The 24,548-nt window shown below is 46.2% G+C and overlaps 1 pseudogene; it reads right to left on the bottom strand.

Annotated features, from left to right (window-relative positions):
* LOC139162978 (zinc finger protein 208-like) overlaps positions 1 to 16,713 on the bottom strand; it is a 65,276-nt pseudogene extending 48,563 nt beyond the window's left edge.
* Between the last annotated feature and the right edge of the window lie 7,835 nt (positions 16,714 to 24,548).

The following is a 24,548-nucleotide window of genomic DNA, read 5'->3' as shown; positions in this document are numbered from 1 at the left end:
GGCAGACATCGCCCCCTGGTGGATTTGGGGCAAAGTGCCCGCATGGGAGGAATGGCGGGAAAGAGACGCGCCTGACAATTCAATCTCAGCTCAGACTTTCAATGCGAAGAGAGGGAATTTCATGGCTGGAGAAGGAAAGTGCACAAAGGTCCCCAACACCCCGTGTTAGCTGAGGGAGGGCGGGCTACTGCCTGAGGGGATCTGCGCTGATTGGTTGCTGGGGGTGGGAAGGGGGCGTGTCCCCTTTCCCCGCCTTTTCCCTCTGGGCGCTGTGTGAGATTTACCTCAGGAGGCTTCCGACTGTCTTCTCTGCTGCGAACGTTCATTTCTCTTGATATAAAAGGGCAGATTTTTCTCAGTGTCTCCCTCTTCCTTTGGACAGCAGCCGCGTGTTTCCTCCCCATGGACCTTTTCCCCTTCTTTCCTGCGGGGAGGGAGGATAAACTCCCTGGAATCCAGGCCCAGAGACTGGGAGCAGGAGTGCCCAGTGGGAGCCCCAGAGATGGGGGCACAGGGGGGTTTCTCTTCTCCCCAAAGGGAACCACCCAAGGAGGGAAGGGTGCACCTTAGAAGTCAAGCCTGGCTTAGGGGACAATTCTCTCCAGAGAAACTAGGATTCTTGGTCCATGGTCCACAACACCCTGATGAGGGCTTCTGGGCAGGGATGAGCTGCCCCTCACAAGGACCCACAGCTTGCCTCGTCCACAGGGCTTGGAAGTGAAGCCGAAGTGAGAGGGAGACGAAGGTTTAGAAGCTGATTCCCAACTGAAATCTCAGGAGAATCCACAAAATTGGAAGAAAAAAGGACACAAAAGAGCAGAGGTAGAAACCAAATATGGGGGCAGTCAAAATGGGACTCTGATGCCCCAATAGGAGGAATCTGGAAGAACCCCAAGCGCCTTCTGAAAACCTTCTGGATCCATCAAGCGCCTGGGGCGGAACAACTTAATCGATTCCGCCTCCCTGCGGGGGAGGATTGGAGCCAGGAAGTCAAGCCGCAGTAGAAAATGGTCTGACCATGACACAGGCAGCACTTCTAAGCCCCTTAGTCTCAGACCATTACTCAGTTGCTCAGAGAGGAATACCATGTCGGGTGCATGTCCCCCCTCATGAGTCGGACCCTGTACTACTTGAGTCAGGTCCATGGTGGCCATGAACTCCTGTGCCAATCCAGAGGATTCGCCGAGCGACGGCAGGTTGAGGTCTCCCAAAACAATAAGTCTAGGGAACCCCACCGCCAGCCCGGCTACCTCCTCGAGCAGCACAGGCAGGGCTTGTGCCACGCAGCTGGGAGGCAGGTACGTGAGAAACAAGCCCACCTGAACCCCTAAGTCCAACTTCACCAGGAGGGACTCGCAACCCGCAATCTCCGGAGCAACGAGTCTACGCAGGCAAAAGCTCTCCCTGGCTATAATAGCCACTCCTCCCCCCCTTCCCCGGGGTCGAGGTTGATGCCATATCTGAAACCTGGCTGGGCAAATTTCAGAGAGAGGAACTCCTCCCTCTGGGCCCAGCCAGGTTTCAGTTACACATGCCAGGTCGGCCTCCTCATCCAGGATCAAATCCCGGATGAGGAGAGCTTTATTTACCACCGACCTGGCATTGAGCAGCAGCAACCTGAGCCCAGGGCCAGACTTACACTCGTCACCAGTATTCTGGGTTGAGCTCACGGAGCCGGAACAAGGGATCGTTATTAAGCAACGATCCCTCCTTCCCCTGGAACGGCTAACTCCGTGGCTCCCACCATATCTGCCTCTCCCCAGCAACACTGAAATATCCTGACCCTCTGTCACCCCAGAGATAGATGTCCCTCCCCCTCCTGCCTCTCCAGTGCCAGGTAGGCCAAATATATTATTTACATCATTCCCATTCATCTCACCCATACTGTGACCCCACCCATCCCACCCATCCCATCCATACCAATCATTCGCTCCATACACACTACACCCACCCCAATTATCCATCACTAAAACACCCCCCCCAATAATTTAGTTAAAATATGAATCAATTTATAATTAAAAATATTAAGATTAAAATACTAATAAAAAGATAATAGATACAAATAGAAAAAATAGAATATATAAAATATAGGTAATAATGCAGCAATTCAGTTGGTTAAAATAGATCCAGTCAGCAGCAAATGACAAAAGAGCCAAAGTCTCAGGTGGAAGAGTCAAAGATTGTTCAGAGTCAAGAGTCATTCTATATCTCCCCCCCTCATCAAAGAAGGGGGGGTAGAGTGTCCTTATCCCAAGTATGCTGGTTGTTAAATTAATTTCTCTGTCTCTCAAACTCCTTGATGTCGATGTTTCCAGATCTTCCTTCTCTCTTGTCCCATCCACTCTTACAGTACCTCCAGACCTCCAGACCTTCAGAGCCTCCATGCAGCCACAGTATGTTCCTTTGATGGTCATAATAGTATTCTCCTCCTTGGCCTCTTTGTTTTTCCATAGCCCCCTGTCTCCTCTCTCTCCTCCTGCTGCAGCTCCCCACCTGGCTGGTCTTTTGACGCCGAACACCCCCACCATTCGGTGTTCCTGCGTCTCAGGACAGTTAGTATGTCTGGTGGGTCTGGCTGTTTCAATTTGGCTGGCTCGATAGTTCAGCTCAGCCTCTCAGCCTCTGAAAGTCGTAGCTCAGCAAAAGAAAAGAAGAGAAAAGGGCTGCAGGTGGTTTTGGTCTGATTGGCGGAGCGGGGGCGGACAGCGAAAACCTCCTGAGCTGGGACAAGCCGACTCCTGGAATTCCAAGTTTCAGCTCTGTTTAGGAAAATGTAGTAAACGATCTTTTGTTGTTACCTCAAGCTGTTTGCAATATGCTCAGTGTTTCAGCCTTGGACAAACGTGGTTTCGCAGTCCATTTCGAACAAGGCAAGTGCACAATATCCAAAAATGATGAACTTTATGCTATTGCTCCTATGAAAAATAATGTCTATGAATTAAGTATTTTTGCAGAGTCTTCCAACCTAGCCAAGGTCAAGAAGGAAGACAAGTGCAGCATTGAAACGTGGCATCGCCGCATAGGTCATCGTGATAACGAAGCAATAAAACAACTCCAAGGAAAAGGACCTGCATGCGGAGTTGATGTTGCAGATCATGCTGAAAAGCCTGGAAACTGTGAGTGTTGCTTGCTTCAAAAGGGGGCAAGACCCTCATTTCCAAAGAACACCTACAAAAGAAGCACCAAGGCGCTGGATCTTATTCACACAGACCTCTGTGGTCCAATTAATGTGGCCTCTAATGAGACAGAATAAATACATATTAATCTTTGTTGATGACTATTCTAGATACACCACTAGCCGCCCCGAGTTTGCGGAGAGGGGCGGCATATAAATCCAAAAAATCTAATCTAATCTACTTTTCTGCTGAGAGAGAAAGGTCAAGTTGGAGAAATGCTGGAGAGATTCATCAATCTGGTGTCCAACAAGTTTGAAAGAAGGCCCAAGATTCCACAAATCTGACAACGGCGGTGAGTTTGTATCAAGAGAAATAGAATCATACCTGGAAAGTCAAGGTATCGTTCACCACACAACAGTTGCGTACACACCAGAACAGAACTCAGTCGCTGAAAGGAAATTCAGGTCAATAATGGAAATGACCAGATGTTTATTGGCTGTGGCCAAATTACCCAAGAAAATGTGGGGAGAAGCAGCCATGACCTCAGTTTATCTGCAAAATAGGCTTCCCACAAAGGGGGCCTCATGCACACCTTTCGAATTGTGGCACGGGAGAAAGCCAAACCTGTCGCATATAAGGACATTTGGCAGTGTAGCCTACACTCCTGTACCCAAGCAGAGGAGAAATAAATTGGACTCCACTGCACAACAGGGGATCCTAGTCGGTTATTCCCCAGGAAACAAAGGCTACAGAATTCTGGACATTAACACTGGAGTCGTAAATGTGAGACCTGTCATACATTTCAAAGAGAATGAGAGAATTGGGGATACTAGTAAAACCCCAAATATAAACCGTGAGGCAGAGATAGAGAATCGACCACTAATACACCTGCCTACACTGATTGACACGTCTGAACCAGTGAGTGATTTACAATTAGTAACACCTGCACAGGTAGTAACCCCGCCTGCATCAGATGATGAACAGGAAGAGGGTGAGCAGAGTGAAGCCAAATTAAACGAGCAACAAAGTAATGCCCTCATCACCTCGAGGTTCGAAAACTTCAGATCGTGCAGAATGCAGCTGCGAGAGCAGTCATGGGCTTACCTAGGTATGCCCATATTTCACCATCACTCCGCAGTCTGCATTGGCTGCCGATCACTTTCCGGTCACAATTCAAAGTGTTGGTTATGACCTTTGAAGCCCTTCATGGCATTGGACCAGAATATCTCCGAGACCGCCTCCTGCCGCACGAATCCCAGCGACCGATTAGGTCCCACAGAGTGGGCCTTCTCCGGGTCCCGTCAACTAAACAATGTCGGTTGGCGGGCCCCAGGGGAAGAGCCTTCTCTGTGGCGGCACCGGCCCTCTGGAACCAACTCCCCCCAGATATTAGAACTGCCCCTACTCTTCCTGCCTTCCGTAAACTCCTTAAAACCCACCTTTGCCGTCAGGCATGGGGGAACTGAAGCATCTCCCCCTGGGCATGTTTAATTTATACATGGTATGCTTGTGTGCGTGTCTGTTACTATATGGGTTTTTTTAAATCTTCAAATATTTTAAATTTAGTCGGATTATTTATGATTTGTTCCACTTTTTGTGAGCCGCCCCGAGTCTTCGGAGAGGGGCGGCATACAAATCCAAATAATAAATAAATAATAAAATAATAAATAAATTCTGGTGGTGAAACCTCTGATGAAGAAGAGCTAGCCACATCTAGCAACACCACTACAAGACACCACTACAAGGCTCGTATCAATAAAGGAGTTCCACCTGACAGGTTTTCTTATTTTGTGAACTCTGTACAAGCTCAGGAACCTAGCAGCTGGAATGATATTAAAAATATGCCTCCAGCAGAGGGCGCCAAATGGTATGAAGCCGCCAATGATGAAATAATAGAGTCTCTCAAACAGAACCAAACATGGACTTTAGCAGAACCACCCTCAGGAAAGAATGTCATAGGCGGTAAGTGGGTATTCAAGATAAAGGAAGATTCATATGGCAGAGTTGAGAGATATAAGGCAAGACTTGTGGCAAAGGGCTTCTCACAAAAGCATGGAGAGGATTTTGATGAAGTGTTTGCACCTGTAGTGAAACACACAACTACCAGAACTCTTTTAACCATTGCTGCCTCCACAAAAATGCTTGTCAAACACATAGACATAAAGACAGGGGCCCGCCAGAGATCATCCATCAACGCGACCAAAGCGGTTTCTGTGCTGTAACCAGGCCTGAAACCTGACTGCTAAGGAACTAGATAATCGGCTTCTTCCAAGGACCGCTGGAGCTGGAGCGCCACCACCTTCTCAACAACCTTCCCCATAAAGGGAAGGTTGGAGACTGGACAATAGTTATTAAGTACGGCTGGGTCCAGGGAAGGCTTCTTCAGGAGGGTGCTCACAAGTGCCTCCTTGTACAGAGCCGGGAAGGACCCCCTCCCCAAAGAAGCGTTGATAATCTCCTTGACCCAGTTCCGCGTCACCTCCCTGCTGGCCGAAACCAGCCAGGAGGGACACGGATCCAGTAGGCAGGTGGCGGAACTCACAGCTTCAATGGCTTTGTCCACTTCATCAGGTGTCACCAGATCAAACTCTTCCCAGACAGGTGGACAAGTGCGGGCCCCAGTCACCTTGACTGACTCATTGTCAGTCGACTCTGCTATCCAATCGGAGCTGAGGTCCGCCCGGATCCGAGCGATTTTATCAGCGAAAAATGTATTAAAGTCCTCGGCACTACTCTGCAAGGGCTCCCCACCTCCCCCCTGGTTAAGAAGGCAGCATGGTACGCGCATCTTGCCGCCTTGAGCGCCACTTTGTAAGTCTTAATAAAAGCTCTTTCAATTGTCCATACTTAATTACTTTTATGGGTAATTAAATGACTTATGTGAGCAAAGGTCTTTCCACACTCCATGCATTTATATGGCTGCTCCCCTGTGTGGATCATCTTATGGGAGGTAAGATTACTTCTTTGAACAAAGGTCTTTCCACAGTCCATGCATTTATATGGCTTCTCCCCTGTGTGGATCCTTTTGTGACGAATAAGATGACTGTTATGAGCAAAGGTCTTTCCACACTCCGTGCATTTATATGGCTTCTCCCCTGTGTGGATATTCTTATGGGAAGTAAGATTACTTCTTTGAACAAAGGTCTTTCCACAGTCCAAGCATTTATATGGCTTCTCCCCTGTGTGGATCATCTTATGGGAAGTAAGATTACTTCTTTGAACAAAGGTCTTCCCACACTCCATGCATTTATATGGTTTATCTTTTGTGTCAATTGCTTTTTGAGAGGTAAGGTATTTTCCAATATATTTTTCTTTGATTTTCTCTAGTTGGGCAAGAATGTTTTGCATCGGAGCATCAGTGGAAGATGAGTTTTCCTGATTCCAATTCTTCGACTGGCTTCTCTCAGGGCTTTCAAATTCCGTTTGAATTCCAAACTTCTCCCTTCCATCGGTAGCATTGATGACTTGGAACAGTTCACAGGAATCTTGATTCTCTTGCCCGTTATGACCTTCAAAGCAAAAGGGAAATGAAAATGGTTACAAAGTTAGAGAAAAGCATCAAAATGTAGAAAGTCAAGTGAATTTCCTTCCGAATTTCTCCAAAATTCCACTAGGTTGTATGTATCACAGTGGTATAATATAGACATGATGATTTCTATATTGATGAGTCATGAAAGCTTTGAAAATATCTAGAAAACATCTATCTTTACAATTATCTATCTACCTACCTACCTATCTGCAAATCTCACTCAGAGTCAGTTTTGAATTAAGGAATAGAATAGGAAAACAAAAGGTATCTTTGAGATCTTCTAGTCCAACCCCCATATGGTTATCCTACATCTTCTTAAAAACTTCCAGTGTTGGAGCATTCACAAGTTCTGGAGGCAAGCTGTTCCACTGATTAATTGTTTCAACTGTCAGGGAATTTCTCCTGTGTTCTAAGTTCTTTCTCTCCTTGTTTGTTTGTTTGTTTGTTCGTTCATTCATTCATTCATTCGACTTCTATGCCGCCCAAACCCAAAGGCGTCAGGGCGGCTTACCAAATAATATGATACCATACAAAAGACACAAGCAATAAAAAGAAGTCGAATATAATCTCTAAAACTAACCCCGCAATAAAACCCATTTATATAAAAAACAGTCATAATTGCACGCATACACACCATTCATATAGTTTGGCCATGAAAGATGTATAATTCATGGCCCCCAGGCAAAGCCAGGTCTTTGTGGCCTCACAAAAGGCCAGCAGGGTGAGAGTAGTGCGGACATCGAGGGGTAGATGGTTCCATAGGGCTGGGGCAGTCACAGAGAAGGCCTTCCCCCGTGGTCCCTCCAACCTACATTATTTAGTCGGCGGGACCTGGAGGTGGCCAACTCTGTGTGCTCTTATTGGTGTCTGGGAGGTACATGGCAGGAAGTGGCCCTGTAGGTAGTCTGACCCTGAGTGGTGTAGGGCCTTATAGGTAGTAACCAATACCTTGAATTATGCCCGGAGACCAATAGGAAGCCAGTGCATCTGACGGAGCACAGGTGTTACCGAGGTATACCCATGACAGCTCTCGTGGCTGCATTCTGGACTATTTTCACTCCCCGAATACGTTTCAAGGGTAGTCCCATGTAGAGGACATTGCAATAATCAAGACGGGAGGTGATGAGGGCCTGAGTGACTGCAGAGCCTCCGGATCCAATTAGGGCCGTAACCGGTGAACCAGGCAAACCTGGGCAAAGGTCCCCCTGGCCAAAGCCAAAAGATGATAGTTAAGACTCAGATGTGGATCCAGGAGGACACCCAAGTTGCGGATCCTATCTGAGTGGAACAATGTCCCCCCCCCCCACCGAACAATGGATGGACAGATCGAAGAAATACCCACAGCCACTCGGTGTTGCCTGGGTTGAGCTTGAGCCTGTTAGCCCCCATCCAGATCCTCACAGCTTCCAGGCACGGGTACGTCACATCTACCACTTCACTGAGTTGGCATGGGGTGGAGATGTATAACTGGGTATCATCAGCGTACTGATGATACCTCACCCCATACCGTCGGATGATCTCGCCCAACGGCTTCATGTAGATATTAAACAGCAGGGGGGGAGAGAACAGACCCCTGCGGCACTCCACGGAGGAGGGGCTGAGGGGTGGACCTCTGTCCCCCCACTAACACCAACTGAAAACGACCCCGGAGAGATGGGGGGAGCCTCCCACTCCCTCCAGTCGTCGCAGAAGGATATCCTAGTCGATGGTATCAAAGGCCACTGAGAGGTCGAGGAGCACCAGGATAGAGGAATGTCACCTATCCCAAGCCCGCCAGAGATCATCCACCAGCGCGACCAAAGTGGTTTCTGTGCTGTGATCGGTCCTGAAACCGGACTGAAAGGCATGAGCCAGGGTGGCGCAGCAGGTAGAGTGCTGTACTGCAGGCCACTGAAGCTGACTGTAGATCTGAAAGTCAGCAGTTCAAATCTCATCACCGGCTCAAGGTTGACTCAGCCTTCCATCCTTCTGAGGTGGGTAAAATGAGGACCTGGATTGTGGGGGCAATAGCCTGGCTCTGTTAAGAAGTGCTATTGCTAACATGTTGTAAGCCACCCTGAGTCTAAGGAGAAGGGCGGCATAAAAATCGAATAAATAAATAAAATAAATAAAATCCAGTTAATCTAGATTAGTGTCCACTCACTGCTTCTTGTCCTGCCCTCAGGTGCTTTGGACAATAGTTTGACTCCCTCTTCTTTGTGGCAGCCCCTGAGATATTTTTAGAATAGAATAGAATTCTTTATTGGCCAAATGTGATTAGGATGCACAAGGAATTTGTTTATGGTGCATATGCTCTCAGAATACATAGAAGAAAATATAAATTTGTCAAGAATCATGAAGTACGACACTTAATGATTGTCATACGAGTCCAATAAGCAATGAAGAAACAATCAATTGGAACACTGCCATCACTCTGGATGTGGCACAGGAGTCAGTTCGCAGAGAGCGGAGATCTAAAGTACTTTAGGGATAGATCACACGAGATCAGTAGTGCAAGATCCCAGGCGACTAATATCAGGTGATCTCACAGCTTCAGGCATTGAAGAACTTTAAGAACTGAGGACTGCACGAGATCCAGGGCAAAAGTCTTAGGAGACGAAGGGACCTTCCCTCTCTCGGCCAACATTTTGCCCTGGATCTTGTGCAGGCCTTGGGTAGCCGGGAACAGAGGCCTAGAGCATTATAGTGCGATATCACGTGAGATCAATAGTGCTACGTTTTCTACGACTGACTTCACACATCTCTCAATACTTTAGGCTTCTTCTTTCTGCAGATGCACCCAAGTAGGCAAAGGAACCGACGGCTCTCCGCAACATCATAAAGTACCATATTTTTTGGACCATAAGATGCACCTAGGTTTAGAAAAGCAAAACAAGAAAAAAAAATTTTTTTTGGCCTCCGCGTGTCGCGTCCAAGGCCTGTAATCGTTCTATAAGACGCACAGACATTTTCGCCCACTGCTTCTTATAGTCTTGGCGGGAAATATGGAGGGGGGGAATATGTAGGGCAAATGTTGTAGCACCTCTGCTGTCATCAGTAAATATGAGCAATAGCGGTGCTGCTACTGCAATGCTCTTATTTCAGGACTGCCTCTCAAGTACTTGGGGGAGTGCTAGTCATAGCTTGGAATGGTTACTAAGTGAACTGTTGTAACTCAAGGATTACCTTGATTACCTAAGTATGCAATAGGGTTGATATTCATGGAGGCCTCTGTAATATGGCAAATGATTTAGCTTTACTAGATAAATGGTCAAAGCAATGGAAACTGCAGTTTAATGTTTCCAAATGTAAAATAATGCACTTGGGGAAAAGGAATCCTCACTCTGAGTATTGCATTGGCAGTTCTGTGTTAGCAAAAACTTCAGAAGAGAAGGATTTAGGGGTAGTGATTTCTGACAGTCTCAAAATGGGTGAGCAGTGTGGTCGGGTGGTAGGAAAAGCAAGTAGGATGTTTGGCTGCATAGCTAGAGGTATAACAAGCAGGAAAAGGGAGATTGTGATCCCCTTATATAGAGCGCTGGTGAGACCACATTTGGAATACTGTGTCCAGTTCTGGAGACCTCAACTACAAAAAGATATTGACAAAAATGAAGGGGTCCAAAGACGGGCTACAAGAATGGTGGAAGGCCTGAAGCATAAAACGTATCAGGAAAGACTTAATGGACTCAATCTGTATAGTCTGGAGGACAGAAGGAAAAGGGGGGACATGATCGAAACATTTAAATATATTAAAGGGTTAAATAAGGTCCAGGAGGGAAGTGTTTTTAATAGGAAAGTGAACACAAGAACAAGGGGACACAATCTGAAGTTAGTTGGGGGAAAGATCAGAAGCAACGTGAGAAAATATTTTACTGAAAGAGTAGTAGATCCTTGGAACAAACTTCCAGCAGACATGGTTGGTAAATCCACAGTAACTGAATTTAAACATGCCTGGGATAAACATAGATCCACCCTAAGATAAAATACAGGAAATAGTATAAGGGCAGACTAAATAGAAACATAGAAGTCTGACGGCAGAAAAAGACCTCCTGGTCCATCTAGTCTGCCCTTATACTATTTCCTGTATTTTATCTTAGGATGGATATATGGACCATGAGGTCTTTTTCTGCGGTGACACTGCAGAAAGCCTTTGTTCTTGGATTGGGAGAAAAGTCCTGTTCTCACACAAGTTTTGAGGTTTGAGACAAATGACAACACACTCCTCTCACATGACCTCCAGGGGACACACAAAAGCACACCTCATTCTTTTTACACACCCCAACATATAAGTTCAAATAGAAATGGAAAAATACAGATGTGAAATGGCACATGAAGCATCTAAGCCAAGAGACATTGACTCTTTCCTTCCTTGGAGCACCAGAAGGCCAGATCCTTTCCTTCTCCCGCCCAGGAGACGATGTCTCATTATATTGGTTGTTTAAATAAAGAACTAACTATAATCTTTCTTCTTGAACTCTGATTGGTGTCATACTCTTACCCAGAAAGACCACGTTCCTATGGTTTTCCAGCATGACTTCCGAATGCAGCGCTTTCTGGTCAGGATCCAGCTGAGACCATTCCTCCTCAGAGAAAGACACAGCCACCTCCGCGAAGGACACAGGACTCTCCTGAACACGGGAACAAGAACAGAACGGGAGGATTCACAAGATCTGTTTATCTTCATCATTCATTTAGACAAGAGGATAGAAGGGGAACTCATCACATTTGTAGACAAGACCAAATCGACAGGTATAACAACACTCCAGGATATAAGATCGAGATATAGAAGGATCAACAGATATGGGCCCCATCTGACAAAGCAAAATCAACAGTGAAAAATGTACGGGTTTAGATTATGATTATTATTAAAGTTGGAAAGGACCTTGTAGGTCATCTAGTTCATCCCCTTGCTCAAGCGGGAGTCCCTACACTATTTTGGACAAATGGCCATCCAATCTACCTTTGAAAATCTCAAGAGTTGGAGTTCTCACAATCTTCGCAGTCAAGCTGTTCCACTGGTTGGTCGCTCTCACTGCCAGAAAGTTCCTGCCTTACTTCCAGGTTGAATCTCTCCTTGGTCAGCTTCCACCTGTTATTCCTCGTCTGACCTCCTGGTGCTTTGGAGAACGGCCGGATACCCCCTCCTCTCTGTGGCAGCCCCTCGAGTATTGGAACACAGCGATCATGTCACCCCTGGTCCTTCTCCCCACTACACATGGGCCAGACGAGGAACAACGGCTGGAAGCTGACCAAGGAGAGATTCAACATGGAGATAAGGAGGAACTTCCTGACGGTCAGAGCGATCAACCAATGGAACAACCTACCAGCGGACGTTGTGAACTCCAACACTCTGGACATTTTTAAGAGGAAATTGGACTGCCACTTGACTGGTGTACTATAGAGTTCCTGCTTGGGCAGGGGGTTGGACTCGATGGCCGTCATGGTCCCTTTCAACTCTAACAATCAATCAATCAATAGACTGGCCATGCCCGGTTCCTGCAACCGCTCTTCGTATGTTTTAGTCTCCAGCCCCCTTATCATCCTGGTTGCTTCTTCTGCACTTTCTCTAGAGGGTCAATGTCTTTTTTGTAGTGTGGTGACCAAAATTGGATTCAGTACTCTAGGTGTGGTCTAACTAGGGCTTTATATAGTGGTATTAGTACCGCCCTAGTCCTGGGTTGAATCCCGTTGTTAATGAAATTTAGGATTGTATTGGGTTTTTTTGGCTGCCCCTGCACATTGCTGGCTCATATTTAGTTGGTTGTCCACCATGACTCCAAGGTCCCTCTCGCAGTCGCTGCTGTTGAGTGTGGTTTCAACCAGTTTGTATGTATGGCCATGTTGGTTGCAAGTTCTCCCTGTTTATTCCGCAGGCTTTGTGCATTTGTGTAAAGGCATTTGAGTTCTTTGTGCCTGATTCTGGGTGTGCTTTCTGCGTCTCCTGTTCGATGTTTGTGTTTTTTCCCATCCTTTCGTAATTCGTTATTTGCCTTGCTTGGAGTTAGGTCCTGCAGATCCTGTAGATTGGTCACACTCTCCTCACAATTTTAGTTTAAAGCTGTTCTGTCGGGCTCTCTGGTAGAATCCTCCCCAAAATTCACAGGTACAAATTTCAGACACACACACGTTTGAACACACATGTTCTTTATAATGAAGATTCACTTAAACCAAGCCCTCTTTTGGTATAGCCAAGAGCACTCGTCTCCAAACAAAATGGTAATTTGTACAAGTCCCTTATCAGTCCTGTGATACTTAGCTTGCAGCTGTGAGGCAATTCACAGTCCTTCTTTCACAAAGTGAAACACACTTTGCCCTGGTTTAGTTTCAAAGCGGGGAAAAAGCAGCACACAAAAGGTCAAAGTCAATAAAGCAGTCACGAAACACAACGATCAGATAATCCTCCACAATGGCCAAACCCACAGGCTGCTCTTTATAGCAGCCTCACTAATGACCACAGCCCCACCCAACCACAGGTGGCCTCATTTTCTTTGATAATAATCTCTCAGTTGTTGCTGCCTATGCATCGCTCTCTGCATGCGTGGCTGTATCATTAACTCTTGTTCTGAATCCAAGGAGGAGCTAGAGAATTGATCTCCTTCTGAGCTGTCTGCCACACTCTCCCTGTCACTCATGTCTTCTTGGTCAGAGGAGCCTTCATCAGCAGATTCCACCGGGGGCAAAACAGGCCTGCAGCATGTGGATGTTTCCCCCACATCCACAGTCCTTGGGGCAGGAGCTGGGCCAGAGCTAACCACAACAAAAGCCATCCTGACTAGTTGGGCCATAGGTTTTCTAAAGTTGTCCTTATCAGTCTGAGGTCCAGTAATCCAAAGTTCTTTTGGCAACACCAACCATTTAGTGGTTCATTTGGAGAATTCTTTCTTCTCATCGCATAAAGGTTCTACATTTAGAGGGGAAAAAACCAAATGCACAATGACTTCCAGGGTGGGACCATGACGAGCGGGCACGGGAGAGCCGGGCTCTGCTCCCCAAACCTGGATCCTTGGCCATCAGAGGCCTGAGATCGGGCACCTCCACCCTGGAGAAGTGAGCGGGGGATTCCTTAGGGGTTGTGGAGAAAAGCCATCACCCAGCGCGAAGAAGGAAAAGCCTTGCAAACTCCATCGCAGGAGAGTCGCCTGTCAACATGGCAACGGTAGTATCGTGACAGCCCATTGCAAAAGAGGAACAAAAAAGGATGTAACACAACTCTGAATCTATGATCAAGAAGATACCCTATATGGTATCTAAACAATTTATTCGGCTTGACTGATAATTTTATTTATTATTTATTAATTGGACGCATATGCCAGCCACCCCTCTCCATGGATAATTCAATAAGTGTGAGGGTGAGAAAGAGGCTTTAAACTTTAAACAGCGGTTACCTGTCAGGGGGGGGAAGAGAAAGGAAACCGCGGAGGAGGGAGCACGTAAAATATAGCAAAAAGTAAAACAAGAGAAAAGAATTGTGAAAGATATCTTAATAAATGAAACAAAAAGGGGATCGAGACTTTTATATATACTTCTCCCTTAGACTCTCCACGATTGACCTCTCCAGGTTCCTAAGAGGTCAGTGAGGGGCATACATAAGTTCACTGGTGTGCCTTTCATCCCCTGTCCAATTGTCTTTCCTCTCTTTCACCTATCTTATATATTCTCTTCCTGTCATATATCCTCTCCTCTAAGTTCACTTTCACCCTCTTTTATATTATCATATGTCTATTTTTCTTCCTATGTATTTGTGTATTGGACAAATGAATAAATAAAAATAAATAAAAATAGTTTTCTGGTTCCAGATGGCATTGAACACGAATGAATCGGTTGAGTTAAAAGACTGATTGGGGCGAGTGTGGAACGACAAGCACTGACCGGTGGAAAGCAACTCAGGGAGAAATGAGACAGTCAGAAAGAGAAAGGGGAGACCAGAGAACAGTAGCGTGGCGGAGAACCGGCTGGGGAAAAAGCGGTGACCAGCGATGGGGAGAAATGCTTGACAGAAGGAGCGGTGAGTGAAGCGATGGTAACGGAGATTGGAAGAGGCGGAAGAGGACTATCAGCAAGAGGGAAGCACCATTACAGAGAGGAAGAACAACCCATGGAGTGAAATTTATACTGTAAGGAGAGGGAAGCAGTGGAATTTTTTTGTTAGAATAAACCTGAGAGTCTGGCTATTAACTATTGACTATTGATTGAGGATTATATAATGAATTTGGCAAAAGCAACATTTTAGGTTAAAAGAAGTCTGGTGATTTAGCAATAAGAGACTTTGGGAGGATTAAAATAAAATTTCTTGAAGAACTTTTACAAAATTGCTTCTTGTAAACTCAAAGTTGGAAGAACACCTAGCAGAAGAAGACAACCAGAGGAAGCTATGCTGGCTGAAAGGAATTTGAACCTCCTATTCTGCTCTCCATGTTGTGGGAGAACACAAAAATAATCCAATCAGAACAAGGGGAGAAAATAGAAGGCAAGAGCACTCTGCACGCCCGCGTCACTTCCTAAAAGGAGAATAGAAATCTAATAATAGAGAGAGAGGGCATATAAATCCAATCAATTAATCAATAAACTTTCCCCTTTCTTACTTGATTTGAAGGTTCAACCGCTGTTTGATCTCCGTCATAATAACCAGAAAGCTTCATTCTTTGTCTCTCTGTTGGGAATAAATAATTTCAAAATGCATAATTAACAAAATAGGAGGAGAAGAGAGAGAGAGGTAGGACAGATGGGTCATCGGAGGATCTTCCATTACCTTCTGTGGTGTCCTGACGTGGATCTTCCGAAGGGATCCTCCAGGAAATTGGCTCCTGAGGGGGATTTGATGGATTCCTCTTTCCCTCAGGATCTCTCATCTCCACAGTGCAGCACTTCAAACAGGAGGAAGGGAAAAAGAAGCAGAATTAATGTACATCACACAACACAAAGAGGATTCCCAGATTCACAACACAACATCAAAGCCCACAACATCCATTCTCAGTGAGAAAATGGAGCAATGTCCTACAAGAATTGACGAATGACACATATTATGAAAGTCAAAGAATTTTGGAAGGAGGGGTGAAGTATTCAACCACGTTCTATGTTTTCTGAGCTCCCAAAAGTGTCTCACCTGCAACTGCACCTTCTCCTTCTGCTCCTCCGCCTGGCTCAGGAGGAGGCCTTCCACCAGGGCCACCGCCTGGGAGCTGGTCTCTGCTCCACACTCCCGCACCCAGCCCTCCATCTCTGGGGGCAGAAGGAACAGGAGATGCTCCAGAACCACCAGGTCCAGCATCTGGACTTTGGTGTGTTTCTCCGGCCTCAGCCATCGCCTGCACAAGTCGTGGAGTCGTCTGCAAAGTCCTCGGGGACCCTCAGCCTCCCGGTATTGGATGGAGTTCCAGGGCTGAACTTCCGAAGGGAGGATGGGTTCTTCCTCCAGGATCTTCTGCCCGGGTCTTGTCCAGAGCTTCCCCCCTTTCCCAGGCTGAGCGGCTGCAGGGCCTTTTCCGCTTCCCCCCTTTGCAACAGGTGGGGTCTCCATCCTTCCTCTGTCCTGCAGAGCAACTCCAAAGGGGTCCAAGGACTCTTGTGGGTCTCCAGACGCCTTTTCCTTCACGGGACCATTTCTGGGAACACAGGACGGATCCCTCCAGGTGATCCCGCTCTTTTCTTCTTCCCCCAGGAGAAAATGGGGCCTTGCAAAGACCCCAAATGGCTTCCGGTTTCTGTCTCTGAGGTGGAAGGGAAAACAAAGGCCCAGAATGAGAAGGTGGAATTCAGCCCCTGAGCGACCTTCACCCAACCTGCCCGGAGCCCCAAGAGGCTCATCCCAGCGCAGGGCCCAGGGCCCCCGAGCAGGACCGGGAAGGAGGCAGCTGCAGAGGCCGCCCCGCTTCTCTCCCCCTCCGGAGACAGGATCGGGCCCTCGGGGAGCCTGAGGCGAATCCCGCCTCCTCCTCCCCTCCTGCTAAGCCCACCCTCCCATTTCCCCTGTAGGGAGAGGGCGGCAGGGGAACATGGGGACCGGGAAGAGCCTCCCTTTCACCTGGGGCACGTCTGGATGTCCTCCAGCTGGACTCTCCGTCTCATAACAGCACCAGGGGTTAAGGAGGGCGAGTGGGGCGTCCTAGAGTGGCAAGGCTCGGTGATGTCACTTCCTTCTCAGCCTCCTCCGTTTTAGCTGAGGGAGGGCGGGCTCCTGCCGGAGGGGATCTCCGCTCAGATTGGTTGCTGAGGGTGGAAAGGGGGCGTTTCCCTTTCCCCTGCCTTTTTCTTCAAGCCTCCTTTTGAGATTTACCTCAGGAGGCTCCGGGTTGTTTTCTCTGCTGCGAATGTTCAATGTGTTTATTTTGACGTGAAAGTACAAATTTGTGCTCGCGCGTCCCTCTTCCTTTGCACAGCAGCTCCATATTTCCTCCACATCAATCCTTTTCCTTTTCCTTTTTTTAAAAAAATATACTTTATTAGGTTATATTAAAAAAAACAGGGAGAGGGGGGATGGGGATACAAAAAAGAAAAGTAGGAGGGGGAGGGGGTAAACTGTTTTTATACAGCAGCTTTTATATATTGTATATACATTCCAAATATTTGTCTATATGTAATTATTTTGTATTCAATATTCTTATTTGGATAATCTTATAACTAGTGTTTAATGGTCCAAAGGTGACGTGGAAAGGAAAGGTAGTTGGAGATGGGATAGAAAAGAGAAGAGAGAAAAAGAGAGGAGGGGTAATACCTGCGAACTAGCAGGCATGTGGATTGTGACTGCTTAGTTTGATTATGTTTGTTATTTTTGTTAGTGAGAAGTATTTTAAGTTATGATATTAGTAAGTTATTAATAATTATCAAGTGGATTGAACTCAGACAGGGATTGTATTGGTTTTGGTCCGAATTTCTATTGTGTATGTCTTTATTTTAATTTATAATAAGAGATTTTGATTGGTTTTTTGTTTTATTGTTTTTAAAGTTAGATAACCATCTGAACCATTTTCCTTTTTCATGCGGGAAGGAAGGATAAACTCCCTGGAATCGAGGCCAAGAGTCTCGGAGCAGGAGGGCCCAGTGGGAGCCCCAGAGATGGGGGACAGGAGGTTTTCTCTCCCGCTCTGCCCATAAAGGGAACTGTCCAAGGAGGGAAGGCAGCATCCAGCCTGGCTTAGGGGACGGGTCTCTCCAGAGAGGAATTGGGATCCCTGGACCATGGTCCACAACACCCACGTGGGGGCTTCTGGCAGGGGATGAGCTGCCCCTCACAAGGACCCAGAAGGTCAGCTGTGGGAACCCACCACCTCTCCTCATCCAAAGTGAAACTGAAGTGAGAGGGAGACGAAGGTTTAGAAGCTGATTCCCAACTCAAAACTCAGTGGAATCAACCAAACTGGAAGAAAAAAGTAACACAATACAGCAGAAGTAGAAAAGAAATATGGGGTCAATCAAAAGGGGACTCCGATGCACCAATACGAGGAATAAACGGGATGAATCCCGGAGAAAATCTGTGGAGGGAGCTGCAGATTCAAACTTCAGCTGTGAAACCTTCATGACTTCGAGGACTCATCATTTCTTTCTCAGGGGGTAAAATACTCTCCTCCTCCCCCACTGTATTTAAAGAGGTTACTCTTTATTTATTTATTTATTTATTTATTAGTTGGACTTGTATGCCGCCCCTCTCCGAAGACTCGGACAACGTGCTGGTGTGAACAACTAGGGTTCTATTGTTTCTCCTCAACGCTAAATAGAAAAAAATGTGCGAAATTGCAGAGATGAATAAGATAACATTGGAAATACAAGAAAGAGATAATACTGAATTCTATCAAACTTGGAGCAGATGGTAGGATTGGGTTAATCAAAAAAAATATCTAAAAGCCTAAATATTTATAACCAGTCAAATCGCTCAGATCTTGAAAGTATACAGGGTAAAAGGGAAATAAAGTGTAAGCAATCTTGTTACTTATTTCGTTTACTAGATACGGACATTTTTAAGAGAAGATTGAACGGCCACTTGACTGGTGTACTATAGGGTTCCTGCTTGGGCAGGGGGTTGGACTCGATGGCCTTCATGGTCCCTTTCAACTCTGACAATAAATAAATAAACATACAACATAAAACTGTTGTTTAGCAATAAATTTTTGACAACTTTTTTCAATACGATTGAAATTAATAAAGTTCAAGATTTAGGTAACAATATATAACAGCAATGTAGAACTAGTAGGCTGATCAAATAAAATAAAATTTAAAAAACGTTTCTTCTTATATTCAAAATATAAAGGATAGGGTTTATCTATCCCCTCTCTCTCACACACATGCACACCATCTCTCAAATTTATATAGCCCCCCAACTCACAATAAGTTAAACATGGGTATTTACATGAAACTATTAAAAAAAACATTCCAAACAATAAACTTTTTAAAAAGAAATATTAGGCAAAGAGTCACATTTTCCAGTGTACAAAGAGTCACATTTTCCAGGACAAAGGGGCTGCCCCCACCTGGAGACTCAGCCATGGGGCGGAGGAGGGGAGTCCCTGAGCTGCCCTGATGAAGAATCCAGGCTTGTTGCCTGCTGGATCCTGGCCAGTTCCTCAGTTCCACTTCAGAGGAGCCCAAGGCTTCAGGCTGGGGAAGCGAAGCCCACGCGCCTCTGCAGCTGTTGTGGGTTGCAGAAAGAAGAGCTGCTCTGTGTGTGTGTGTTTTGGGGTATGAAAAGAGCCCAGAAGTTCTGCTTTGATCAGGAGAGCGATGGGCATTCCACGAGTCTCTCTGGATCCGGGGCCAATTTTGTGTGACGGTGTGTGTAAGCGCACAATTTTTTTAATTTATTTTTTTAATTTATTCTTTGTCCAATATACAATACATATGAAAGAGAATAGACATTAAGTAATATATATAAAGATAGGAAGTAAAAAAAGAAGAGAAGTAGATGGGAAGGAGAGAATATATATGATATAAGGGGTAAGGAAAGACAATTGGACAGGGGACGACAGGCACATCAGTGCACTTACGTACGCCCCTTACTGGCCTCTTAGGAACCTTTAGAGGTCAATCGTGGAGAGTCTAAGGGAGAAATGTTGGGGGTTGGGAGCTGACACTATTGAGTCCGGCAATGAGTTCCACGCTTCGACAACTCGATTGTTAAAGTCATATTTTTTACAGTCAAGTTTGGAGCGGTTAATATTAAGTTTGAAGCTGTTGCGTGCTCTTGTGTTGTTGCGGTTGAAGCTGAAGTAGTCGTTGACCGGAAGGACGCCGCAGTGTATGATCTTGTGGGCAATACTTAAATCGTGTTTTAGGCGCCGCAGTTCTAAGCTTTCAAGACCCAGGATAGTTTGTCTATTTTCGTAGGGTATTCTGTTTCGAGTGGAGGAGTGGAGGGCTCTTCTGGTGAAATATCTTTGGATGTTTTCGAGAGTGTTGATGTCTGAGATGTGGTGTGGGTTCCAGACAGATGAGCTGTATTGTGGGGCAGGTTCAAACTCTGCCTCCTTCAGCTGCAGGTGGAGACCCAGTTCTGTCCTTCTGAGGCCGGTGCTGGGCCAGGGGGGAGTTTGACCTCTCCAGCCCCCTCCCCCATCCCAAGAAAGGACTGAGGCCATCTCAGGACACAGGCCCTGTGGGATGTCTGCCTGCTGCAGCCGGGAGAGGGTTGGGGCTCTGATCTGGCATTTCATTCTCTGCCCTCAACAGCTGACAGCTGCCCAGCCTCCCCTGCCCTCACCTAGCTGAGGGAGATCAGCCTGGCCAGTCTGAGGATGGGAGACCACCAGGAGGCATCTGGGCTACCGCGTAGGCTGAAACTGCTCCAAGACAAGGAGGGGGAAGTTTCAGGCCCTCCTCGAACTCGCCTCCCTCAAAAGATCCACTTCCCATTCCTCTTTTAGCCTTGCCTGATCTCCCTGAAACTCCCCCCATCCCCCCTTGCTCAGTTCCTGCTGTTTGGAAGACCTCGTGAGACCCCAATTCTCCTTGTCTACAGAGAGGGGAGAAGGTTAAGAGTGGAGCAGAAACCCTAAGGGTGGCTACTAGGAGGTCTCACCTTCCTTGGTCCTTGCCCCCACCTTCCTGAGGCTCAAGACGCAAGGGAAATAATTGGGGGTCTCCAAGCCCCTCTACTTTCCTCCCACGGGAGCAAACCCCCCCAGTCCTGTGTCAGGAGGGCAGAAAGGCTGCCCACACAGGGTGGAAAACGGGGTGGGAGCGGAGGGGGGAAGAGTGAAGGAAGATGGAAAAGCAAGAGGGAGGGAGAAAGTGTGAGGGAGAAGGGAGGGATGAGAAGGAGTTAGGGGGAAGGGGAAGGCCAAGGGGCAAGGGAGAGGAGAGGGAAGAGTAGGGAGGGGATGGAGAGGGGTAAGTGAGGAAGAAGGAAGAGCAAGGGGGAGCTAGGGAGAGGGAAAAGTAGAGGATGAAGGAGAAGGAGGGGGAGAAGGAGGGGGAGCAAAGAGACAGAGGGGAGGGGAGAGGAAAGGTGAGGGGGAAGGGAGAGAGGGAGGGATGGGCAGGGGGAAGAGCTGGAGCACCACGGAAATCTATTTCTAACTTCCAGGAAGTCGAACATCGAGCCCAGCCAATGAAAAATGGAGCTTTGGGAGTGTCTGTCATCCGTCTCTAGGTGGAGGATCCACCGCTGGAGGAGATGGTCTTCGGAGGTGCTCAGTGGGATCAGCAGGTGTGGAGGACAGAAGGAAAAGGGGGGACAGGATCGAAACATTTGAATACATCAAAGGCTTAAATAAGGTTCAGGAGGGAAGTGTTTTTAATAGGAAAGTGAACCCAAGAACAAGGGGACACAATCTGAAGTTAGTTGGGGGAAAGATCAAAAGCAACATGAGAAAATATTATTTTACTGAAAGAGTAGTAGATCCTTGGAACAAACTTCCAGCAGACGTGGTAGATAAATCCACAGTAACTGAATTTAAACCTACCTGGGATAAACATATATCCATTGTAAGATAAAATACAGAAAACAGTATAAGGGCAGACTAGATGGTCCATGAGGTCTTTTCCTGCTGTCAGACTTCTATGTTCCTATCTTTCTATGCCATGTGGATGGAAACTAAACTCTGAACTGATTCTGTCGGCAATAACACAGGCCTGTGACATGTTGAAGTTCCCCGTGCATCCACCTCCCCATTCCCGGGGGCAGGAGCTGGGCCAGAGCCAACCACAACAACCCAGGGGATAAAATTATGTGCTGAAGCTGACCAGACTAAGGGTGCTAGCCAGATGAATACCTGGTAAGCAAATTCTTCTCCATATTTTCCTCACCAAAAAATGAAGGTGCGTCTTATATTCCGAAACATACAGTGCTATACTTTCACTTGAGATATCGTTTTGTTTCCAATATTGTGCTATGCGGATTCCTTTCGCGGTTAAGATGTGTCATGTGATATAGTGATTTCCCCCCCCCCCCATTCTCTGATCAATTATTCCTAGTAAGAATGCTCCAGGTTTTATTTCCTGTTTGGTAATTTCCCTTAGCTAATCATGAATTTTGTACCACTTTTTAAAAAATAAGTGGACAGGTCCACCATACGTGGTAATATGATCTGGTTTTATATTGACATCTCCAACAATTTGGCATAAGATTCGAATATACAGTGATACCTTGTCTTACAAACGTAATTGGTTCCGGGACGAGGTTCTTAAGGTGAAAAGTTTGTAAGACGAAACATTGTTTCCCATAGGAATCAATGGAAAAGCGATTAATGCGTGCAAGCCCAAAATTCACCCCTTTTGCCAGCCGAAGGGCCCGTTTTTGCGCTGCTGGGATTCCCCTGAGGCTCCACTCCATGGGAAACCCCACCTCCGGACTTCTGTGTTTTTACGATGCTGCAGGGGAGTCCCAGCAGGGGAGTCACAGAATCGCAAAAACGAGCCTTTCGCTGGCAACAGAAGTCTGGAGCTGGGTTTCCCAGTGAAGGGAGCATCAGTGAAATTGCAGCATCACAAAAACACCAAAGTCCTCGAAACCCCACCTCCGGACCTCTGTATTTTTGTGATGCTGCGATTTCACTGATGCTCCCTTCACTGGGAAACCCCACCTCCTGACTTCCGTTGCCAGCAAAGCGCCCGTTTTTGCACTGCTGGGATTCCCCTGCTGGGATTCCCCTGCAGCATCACAAAAACACGGAAGTCTGGAGGTGGGGTTTCCCATGGTGGGGAGCCTCAGGGGAATCCCAGCAGCACAAAAATGGATGCTTTGCTGGCAATGGAAGACCGGAGGTGGGGCATTCCAGCGGCGGTGGTGGGTTTGTAAGGTGAAAATAGTTTGTAAGAAGAGGCAAAAAAAATCTTAAACCCCGGGTTTGTATCTCAAAAAGTTTGTATCGTGAGACGTTTGTAAGACGAGGTATCACTGTATTTTGGCCAATCTCGACGGAGGAAGGTGCCATCTATAGTACATTTTATACAAGTTCTCTTTATAAGATGTTGATTTAGTCATTTTATAATTTCTATTCCAAATTGTATCCCATTATTCCAAATTGATATTATAACTGAATATTTTAATTATTTATCTATCTATCTATCTATTTATCTATCTATCTATCTATCTAACTATCTAACTATCTATCTATCTATTGCATTTGTATGCCGCCCCTCTCCGCAGACTTCTTCCATTTGATATTTTAGTAGAAATGTACTTAGTTATCATTTTCAAGTCTTGGCCTAATAGGATTTTATCTAATTCTGATTTTTCTTTTTGTATTCCACATTGTCTTTTATCTTTTTCTAGTCTTGCCTTAATTTAAAAATAGAGCCACCAATTGATTTTAATTCCTTCTTGTTCCAATTTTTGAACTGATTTTAGTTTTTCTCCTTCCTCTAAAATTTCCAAATACACAACCATTTTATTTAAATCCGTTGTGTTAGGGTGTATTATAGCTTCCACGCCTGAAAGCCAGATCAGTATTTTCAGGTAGTGATGTTTTTTTAATTTTAGTCCCATATATTGAATCTCTAATTTTGTGTCTCCAAAAATATGAATGAATCTTATACAGTGATACCTCGTCTTACGAACGCCTCTTCTAATGAACTTTTCAAGATACAAGCCCGGTGTTTAAGATTTTTTTGCCTCTTCTTCCGAACTATTTTCACCTTACGAACCCAAGTCACTGCCGCTGGGATGCCCCGCCTCCCGTTGCCAGCCGAAGCACCTGTTCTTGCGCTGCTGGGAATCCCTTGAGGCTCCCCTCGCTGGAAAACCCCACCTCAGGATTTCCGTTGCCAGGGTTGGTGTGAAGGAAGCAATGCGAACGGAGTGCTTGGAGAGGCACTGAAAGGGTGTGTTTGAAGGAAGAGAAGGGAGGGGCAGCGACCCAATTAACAAGAACAAGGAGATCTGACCATGAGGGAAGTCTTGGCTTGGAAGGGGTCCAAATTGTACAAGCCTGCCAGTCTCCAGTGAAGTCACAACTCCAAACTGGGAGGACACTTTGGGTTCCAAAAACCCCGTTTACCTTGTCAGTACCCTGTATGTAATTATATTAGGTTACAATGCATATAAGCTATGAATGTATGTTTACATGATATACCTTTAAGAGATGGATCATAGTTGCCATAAGAGGGAGCCAAAGGAGTTCCTGTTTGGGGGGAGGGTTTTTTTAACTGATAGTACTTATTTTATGTCTAGAGCTGTCTGCGGAAGTTAACTGGTTTGTATTGGATATTGAGATTGTGATTAGAAATGTAAATAGATTACCTTGTTGCTGTATATAATATATATTTTGTACTGGTTTATGTGTTTGAACTGTCCATTACTATTTCCACTCACGCCTAACACTGTTTTTTGAATTGTTTTGTGGATATATGTCTCCCTAAACAATCTATCACACCTAACACGAAGGCGATTTTGGTGGCCGAAGATGAAGGCCAAAGTGGAGGACTATGAAAAGAGCTGTGCTACCTGTGCTACCTGAAAGCACAGCCCCGGAAAACTGCCGGGGCAGTTACAGCAA

The sequence above is a fragment of the Erythrolamprus reginae genome, chromosome 2 (genome assembly GCF_031021105.1).
Source record: "Erythrolamprus reginae isolate rEryReg1 chromosome 2, rEryReg1.hap1, whole genome shotgun sequence".
NCBI classification, from domain to species: Eukaryota; Metazoa; Chordata; class Lepidosauria; order Squamata; family Dipsadidae; genus Erythrolamprus; species Erythrolamprus reginae.
This window is presented reverse-complemented; position numbering and strand designations above follow the sequence as displayed.